General features: G+C 56.6%; 1 long non-coding RNA gene across 1 annotated transcript; it reads right to left on the reverse strand.

Annotated features, from left to right (window-relative positions):
* Positions 1–344: 344 nt before the first annotated feature.
* LOC144381791 (uncharacterized) lies at positions 345–1,410 on the reverse strand. The gene is made up of 3 exons (XR_013447613.1): positions 1,387–1,410; positions 623–718; positions 345–375 (listed from the first exon to the last, which is right to left on the reverse strand). It is a non-coding gene; the product is annotated as an uncharacterized LOC144381791 (long non-coding RNA).
* Positions 1,411–8,649: the final 7,239 nt, after the last annotated feature.

Consider the following 8,649-nt stretch of genomic DNA (forward strand, 5'->3'; position numbering starts at 1 on the left):
TGGGCAGCCCAGATCTTTCCTAAATAAAGTTCACAGACAAGACCCTCACCCCCAAAGTTTGTACCGATGCCCCCGTTCTCCCCCACCTTGTATCAAACCACCTCGTTTTCAACCCCACAGCCCCTGCTCCCCCACCTCGACCCTCACCCCCACCATACCTGGAGAGTGCCCGTCCTCCTCCCTGTGCAGTCTTCAAGGCCCTGCTCCTAGAGCCTCCCCCAGAAAGGCCTCTCTGGCTCCTGCAGCCCACAACAGTCTCCTTCCCCCCTCCCCCAGAGCCTGCAAAGCTTTGATGGAGACCTCTGTGCTTTGTGTAGTCCTCTTCAGCAGTGCTGACCGAGCCCCTCCCGCGGGCCAGTCCTGGTGCCGCGCTCTCTAGGGTGGGAGGAGAGAAAACAGTAGTAACCACAGCCCAGCCTTGTAGGGGAGGGAGATCACCTCAGACATTCCCACAGCACTCTTCTAAATAGCACGAGCACCACCCCCTGTGCCCCCCAGGTCCCCAGGTCTCTAGTCCCCAGGGGTGCAGCCGCCCCAGGTTCAGCTGGTATCAGCTCGTAGTAGGTCCTCAAAAAGTACTTGCTGGATGAGGAATGAAGTGAATGAATGAATGAGCCAGTACCTGTGGGTTGGCTTCATTTCCTCTCCTGGATTCTAAGCTTCTTGAGGGCAGGGACCAGGTGGTCTTACGCTCAGGAAAAGCAGGTGTCTCCGGGACCTTAGAGGAGGGACACGTAACTGAGGCTAAAGCAGGTAGCCAGTGCTGTCTCATTGCAGAGCTGACAATGGAAGGGTAGGGGCAGGGAGCAGGGGGGAGAAGGGTAGGGGCAGGGAGCGGCGGGGGAGACCATTCCTGGGAACGCCATGCCATGAGCCAGGGCCAGGACCAAGATCACATGGCACTTTTGAGGGAGAGCAGAAGGTCAGTGTTGGAATGGGGAAGCCACGGAGGAGAGAGGAGAGGGCAGGCCAGACCCCACTAGGTGGGACCTGATGAGTCCTGTGAAGGAGGCTGGACCGGATCATCCTACAGGCCCTGGGGAGCCTCTGATGGGCTCTGGGCACTGTTGCACGGACAGCGGGTAAGCAGGACCAGCCGGGGGCCAGTGTCCTGTTGGGCGGCTCTGGGATCCTAGAGGAGCCTGAGGGCAGCTGGATTTACTGCTCTTCCTTCCTCAGCACTAGGAATCTTAGCCTCTGGGGACACTCGGGGCTCATTCAGTCTTGTCTTCAACTTCCAGGTGGGAGCACCAAGGCCCAGAACTAGGGCCAGCCTTGCTCAAGTTTGAGAAGGAGCTGGGGCCAGAACCTGGGTCCCGGATCTCAGGCCAGGGTCCCCCCCACCCCCACCACCACCACCACGGAGCAGGGAAGGGGGGTAGGCACCTGTGAGAGCAGGGGTCCGTCAGGACGCATGTGCTCAGGCCACAGGCAAGATAGTCTTGAGTGGTCCTGGCAAGACCAGGGCATTTAGAATAGTCCAGAACTGGGTGCTGAGGATAAAAAAAAAAATCCCTCCAAGAAACAGGGGAGGGGGAGCACATAGAGGACCGGGTTTGAGTGTGATGCGGGATCCCAAGCGCACTGAGCCCCCAGCCCTGGGGGGACCCCTGGCAGCCTTGCTGCTTTTAAGGAGGCAGCCTGAGTCATAACGTAATAATGTTATTACTCCAGCCACAGTGGTAACAACAGGGCCACCCTCTGTCACGCACCTCCTATGTGCCCAGCACCATCTTGTTGAGCTCTCGTGATCACCCGTAAGGAGGTTGGGTCATTGCCCTGTCTTCCAGGGGAGGAAACAGAGGCACAGACCAGTGACATAATTTATGTGACAGCTGAGAGCGAGTCAGGATTGGACCTCGAGGGGCCTGACCCCAGAGCCGTCTCTTAGCACCATGGCGCAGACCCGGGTTATGCCAAGTTGAGAGGCAGGCAGGCCTGAGCCCAAGCCCCGCCACTAAGTGACCATTGCCATTTGTCCCGCTTGCTGAGCCTCGGTTTTCTTCCCTCTGTTCCCAGCACGCGGGGATGAGGATGAGCTGACTTCCAGGAGCTGCTCTGAAGACACCGGAGGGGCTGTATTCCAAGCGTCCGGAGCAGGAGGGGGCTCCGGCAGCCAGCCTGGCCCTGCCCGGCCTCCGTCGGTTGCCCGCACCCGGCCCCGGGCACATTCAGTCTCTGCCCCACGCCCATTTGCATGGCAAGCTGCCAGCCTTGGCTGCTGAGCCGGGCCCGCCTCCCGGTCTCCCTCCTGTGCAGGGCGAGGGGGAGAGGGCTGGGCCGTGGGGCGTCCCAGCTGGGCGCTGGGCGGGGGGGCTCCGGCCTCTCCTGGCTGGGGCTGGGGGAGAGTGGGCGCTGGGCACAGAGGGCAGCCATGCTCTCTGAGGGCCCGAGAGTTCTGGAGAAAGGGCGAAGCCCCCCCACCCTCCCCCGCCACTGTCACTCCCCCAGGCTGCTTCCTCAGCCCTCCATAAAGGTGTTTCATGAGCAAACACGGGTATAAAGAGGAGGCCCGCTTCTGGGAAGACTGCCTCCCCTGAAATGCCACGTAAGCCATTCCCTCACCCACCTCCCCTGACCGGCTTTGGTTTAGACGTTGGATCTGCTGAGCGCTCCGAGCCTCAGCCTCCTCCTCTGTAAAATGGGATGAGACTTCCTTCCTTCATGGTTGGGAGGCTTCAATAAAAGCACCTGGAGGGATGGCCACTTCAGCTTAACCAGATACTCCCCTGCCTCAGCTGCCAGGCTGAGGTTCCTCCTTTTGAGCACCCGGGGAGCCTGAGGACCTGTTCTCTCGCTCCTGGGGTCCAGGTGGGGAACAGAGCCAGGGCGGGCCGGCTCCTGCCTCTGCCTGTCCTCGGGGTGGCAGCGCCGAGACGCGGTCTCCCCTCCCCAGGGCGCAGAGGAATTTGGACAGCAAAGAAAAAACAACAAGCCCCAGCCCAGTGTTTTTTATTTTTGTCCTGAACAATGCCGTTTCTGGGCTGGTTGCTGAGCAAATATTGCAGGAGGCGGGCCCCCTAGCTGACGCAGGCTGGGGTATTATCGGAGTTACAGCCCCGGTCCCGGGGCCCTGTCGCCCACAGATTCTTCCCCGGGGACTCCGGGTCCCCCTGTTCGCCCCTCCCAAGTCCAGCCACCTCTGGGGAGGGGCCCTCAGGGACTGGGTTTCGAGGGAGTCCTGACTTGAGAGAAGTTGTTACGGAGAGCAGGACTGCCCCCCAACACCAGACCTCCCCCATTCCATCCTCTCTAGGGCAATAGGGAGTTTGACCGACTGCCCCAGTTTGCTCCAGACTGTGGGGTTTCTTGTGATGGGAATTTCAGTGCTAGAACTGAGACAGTCTTGAGCAAACCAGAATGATTGGTCACTCTACAGGGCTCCAAGAGTTGAGAGTCAACAGAGAAGATTCCTTGGAGATGATGATGATGCTAACGGACATGGGTTACTACCAGCGCCAGCACCACCATTTACTGAGTGATTGCAACCATGAGGCCCATTTTACAGCTGAGAAAACGGAGGCTCAGAAATTGACCTGTGGGAGGTCATGTGGCTGGGAAGTGGCGGTACAGTGAGGTAAACCCAGGGGGTTTCCAAAGCCCTAGCTTTCAGTTACTCTCGGACCCATCTGGGAGATAGACCTTGGCCAACTACAGATGGTAAGACCAAGGTCGAGAGAGGTAGGAAGAGCCCAATCCTTAGCTGGTGCTCCCTCGGTGTGGCTGGCTTTACAGTGCCCTTGCCTATCAGTACTGGGGGGCCCAGATGCCTGGTGGGTGGCCCCACCCCTAAAAAACACATATCAGCTGGTTTGGGGCAAAAAGATGCTTCTGGCTTATCTAAAAGGCCCCAGAAATTGCCCCAGATATGGGGGGTCAGTGTGGCCCCTGGAATCTTGCTTTCCTTTGAGAACCTGTTGTGAAGTGAGACTAGTCACATTCAGGACTCCGACCATGACGGGGTCCCAGAATTCCAGCTCCCACGGTGTTCTGAAGACCGGAAGGCAGCGGTCAGAGCTGACCTGGACCCCTTTCTCTGCAGAGATTGGGCCTGGGGCTGCCCGTGTGGCCCCCTCCTCTGTGTCCCCTGTGCTTGGCCGGTGTCTTGGCCTCCGTGGCAGGGAGGGCCCTGGTGCTCGCTCTGGGGGTCTGTCTGAGGTTTCCTCCAGCGGCTGGTGGCAGCGGGTACAGCTCACTAATTAATTAGCGCTTAAGTACTTAGCATCCTCCTGCATCGTGTCAAACGAGGATTTGAGTCTTAATTCCCTGTGTAGGTAACGGTGGGAATGTGCCTGGGAGAGCGGTCAGGACTTAGAGGAAACGCTTCCCCTCGCTTGGATGCCAACTGGGAACACGGGAGCTGCAGAGGCGGCGAGAAACCCAGGGGGCAGAGCTCCTGGACCCCCAAACCCTCATCCAGCCCCACACCCACTCACCCACCACGGCTGAGAACAGTAACAACGCGGGCTCCACAGCCAGATGGTCTCGCTCTGACTCCCAGCCCCACTGCCTGCTACCCGTGCGCCCCGAGGGAGTCACTTAATCTCCTTGGGTCTTGTTTTGTGTTGTACGGAGGTGATGATCGTCGTACCTACCCGTAGGATTGCTGCAGAGATTAAACAAGCTAACTCGGAGAAATTCTGCAGACCGTGGCCGGCCTGTGGTCGGCCCCCTACTGAAAGGAGCTCTTCTCTTTCATTTATCCACTCTCTTGGTCGTGTTTTTTATTTCTCCCACAGACGTTCATCAGGTGTCTACTAGGTACTGCCCAGCACAGGCCTGGGTGCTGGGGGCAGGGTTGAGCAAATCTTTCTACCTCGCTAAGCTTTAGTCTGACCATCGGTAGAATGGGGATGATGACGGACTATCTCAAAGGGGCAGAGGGAGGCTTCAGTGAGATGCTGTAAGTCAAAACCCTCAGCTCAAGGCCTGCCACCGGCTGAGCCCCACATTGCTGAGTATTGGTGAGAGGAAGGGGAGCAGGGGCCCCAGGAGAACTGGGGGGAGGGGGCTGCAGGCCAGGCAAGTGGCCCTACTCCATTACTCACAGCCCAGCTTTGCTCACAGGACCCACCTGGGAAGGAGGCTCCATCCGTTGGCTGCTGTGGTCAGGGCTGCTGGGGCTGCTTGGGAGGGCTCCCCCACTCGGTGCCAGGACTTAGGGACGTGGCTAAGCGTCTCAGGGGAGACAGAGGGCAGGTATAGCCACGTCCAGTCCTTCTTTTCCAAACACTTTGGCATGTTCGTTCTCCCTTGGCATCACCTGGAAATGCTGGGCCCCGGGGATGGTTTTCACTGCCTGTTGTCACAGAAGGGGCATTGGTGGGGTCTCTAGCATAACCCCCCTGCAATGGTGAGTCTTGGGGGGGGGATGCATCTCAGCCCCGTAGAATGCTAGTTGACCATCCAAAGGTGCCAGAGAAGGTCCCAAGGCTACGTCTGTGTAAGTGAAAGGTATTATGAAGGGGTGGAGGTTGGGGGGTGGGTTGCAAGGCAGAGTAGGGGAGTGGTAGAAGGAGGTGCTAGAAATTGAGTCTGAGGTTCTCCGGCGGACCACATGGCTCTGCTCCGTGACCTGAAGAAAGCCGCACAACCTCTCTGAGTTTTGATTTTCGTAGGTGAAAGTCCTGCAGGAGACAGCGGAGCGCTCTGTAAATTGATAGCATGTCATAAAACTTCAGGGATTGTGTTATTTAGGAACCAAAATTGGCTGATGGTCCTACAGAAAGCTTTATCCGCTACAGGAATCTTTACGGAGACTCAAATTCAGCTGCAGCCAGGGTGTAGTGCTCCTAACACGGAGTCCTACCCTTCATAAAAATCCCTGCCGTATTTGCAGGGCCTACCACCTGCCAGGCACTGTGCTAAGCACTGGGCATTTCTTCCATCTCAACTCCTCACCACGGACCAGCTCACTGGCGAGATGGGGGCTCTTCGCCCCTCTTACAGATGAGGAATCCCAGGAGCAGTGTGGTTAAGTCTCTTGCCTGAGTTCTTCCAGCTGCTAAGGGGTTGAGCCAAGATTCAAACCCAGTTCGGCTGCCCCGAGCACTCAGTGAATGTTTACTGAGTGAATAAGTGAACAGATGAATGGGAGGGTCAGGGAAGTTGTTGTTTAGAGGGTAGTAAAGGGGCTCTTCGTTTTCAGTGAAGCTACAAAGGCAGGGGGAGTGAGGAAAAGAGTCCCCCATGGCTTATGTCGGTCTCAAGCTATTACCTGTTATTGCACAGAGCTCCAGAAGTTTGAGATGAAAAGGAAAAAAAAAAAAAAAATCCCAGCCCAGAAGGAAGAGTGCAGTGTTCCATGGCCAGTTTGAGTATTCACTGTGTCTTTGGAGCATCTGCTACCTTCCAGGCACTGGGGTAGGGATTTGGGATGCAACCCTGGACGGACCAGACATCGTCCTGCCCTCAAGGTGCTTCTGGCACGTGGCAATGGAGGGGCGTCGCGCAGGAAGTCCTCGTGGAAGGGAGCACGTTGGAAGAATGAGAGTCGTGATACAGCCTACAATCTGCTCCTTGACCAAAAGGATAGCTCACATCCACTGCGGGGTGCTGAGCCCCTCACGTGCTTTATCGCCCTCGGCCCTCCAAATGACTCCACTTGACAGTTGAAAAATGGAGGCGTAGAGAGGTCACCTTGCCCGAGGTCAAACTGCTAGTAAGGGGCAGACCTGGGATTTGGACCCCGGAGTGCGTGACCACAGAGACGCAGCGGTCAGCGTGCGCTCTGGGGAGTCCATTGCTTGGGTTGGCAAAGCTCCCTGCACACAGCGCGGAAGCACAGGAAAAGTGAGGGGAGGGCACAGGCAAGTCCCCAGGCTGGTAGCTGGTGTCCTATCTGCAAGGTTGCCTTAGCAAGTGCGGCCCCAGCCTCAAGGCAACGGGAAGGAAGGGGAGCTGCGGGAACAGAAGGGCTGGGAAGCTCACCAGGCTCCGAGGTCACGAGAAGCTTGGACAACCTCTCTGAAGGTTCCTGGCAATGTCCCTGTGGGGAGCCAGTTCATGGATTTTAAGAAAAAAAAAATCATTAAAGAAGTTAGGACGACGGAGAGGCCATAAACGTAAAATATCGTATCCCAAGAAGCCGCAAGCAGAGTTCATCTTGACAAGGCAGAACACAGTCCAAGAAATAAATCATTTTGTTTTCCCCAGATGGCTCCCCCTGAATCTTCCTAGGATGTCTGCACCAAATCTCAATTTGCCCACCTACCTGGGACCCATGAAGACCGTGGCTACACCTGGCCGACGGAGGGACAAAGCATTGGCGGAATGAGAGAGAGCTGGACCCCCCCTGTGGTTCGGGCGCCCAAGAGAGCCAATCCTCCAGATACCTCCCCGGCCCCCAACCTTGGTTGTCAGCAACCATAACCATAATGCCAAAGGCACTTCACTTCTGGACATTCCAAGGGGTGTCTTGTTCTCTCCTCCCTTTGCCCCGGGGCTCCCCACAGCCAAGAAGGTGCCACCAGCCAAACACACTCTTTCATTCTGCTCCCACCTTCCTTGGGCGAGCCATAGAGAGAATCAGGAGTGAGCCGACTTAAAGGTGTTGAGGACCCCCCGGGGCCCTGCCAGCTCAGATCATACGAAAGTCGGTTGCAGCCCGGGCCTGGACCTGGCCCACTGAGACAGAGGGCCTGAGGCCGGAGGGAGGATTTCCAAGGTCCCACCCTAGCCCCCAGCCCCCACATCCAGGGTGACTTCCAACAAACCACCTGACCCCCCCCCCTTCCCAGCTGGGAGACAGGGAGGGTGACATTGAGCGCTGGCTCTGGGGCGTCCTAAGGGTTAACTAATTAATGGTTGGAAAGTGCTTTGAAAAAATAAAGTGCTGGATAATGGGAAGGGCAATTATGTTGGGAGAAACTCCTAATTTGGCTGGAATTGATGTTAATGATAAAGTATCTGAAACATGTAGCAAGCAGGCGTGATTGTATTTTATATGACAGAGAGAGACACTCACACGCAGGGGACATGGAGAGCAGTTAATTTGGTTAAATAAAGTGAAAGATAAAAGGAACGCGGACGCCACAGAACTCGCTGTTTATCTGGACTTGGTGTAACACTTTGGAATTGGATCGGGCCCTTTGGCTCTTATTTATTTGTTTGTGATTGACATAAATGGGGAAGTGCCGGGTTTATGGCTCAAAAAGAGGCCACGGAAAGCAGGCTCTGATCAGGAGGCCTCCGAACAGGTGCCGGCTGAGTTCCCAGGAAGGAGCCAAGGTCTCTGACAGAGAGTCAAGGTGGGTGAGGATGTCCCCACTGCACCCCATCCTGGAAGCAGAAGCCTCGCCCACCAGAGCTGGGGGTACTGAGACGACCACCAGCGCAGCTCTCTTCCCTTCCAGAGGGAGAAACTGAGCCCCCAAAAGAAGGGTAAAGAATATTAATCACTCTGGGAACCAACATTTAGGAGCACTTCGGTCTGCCAGGGTATCATTTTCACCCCCCGCTTACAGAGGATGAAATGGGGAAGCTCAAATGTGCTCAAGGTCACACAGCCAGGAAGTGGTGGGGCAGGGAGTGGGGCTCAGGCAGCCTGACTCTGGGAGTAAAACCCCACGATCGTGACTTTTGGACTATCAATATCAAGCGCTCTTGATATTCACAGCTCTGCTCTCCCTGACTGGTTCTGCTTACGCA

The sequence above is a fragment of the Halichoerus grypus genome, chromosome 5 (genome assembly GCF_964656455.1).
Source record: "Halichoerus grypus chromosome 5, mHalGry1.hap1.1, whole genome shotgun sequence".
Classification (NCBI taxonomy): Eukaryota; Metazoa; Chordata; class Mammalia; order Carnivora; family Phocidae; genus Halichoerus; species Halichoerus grypus.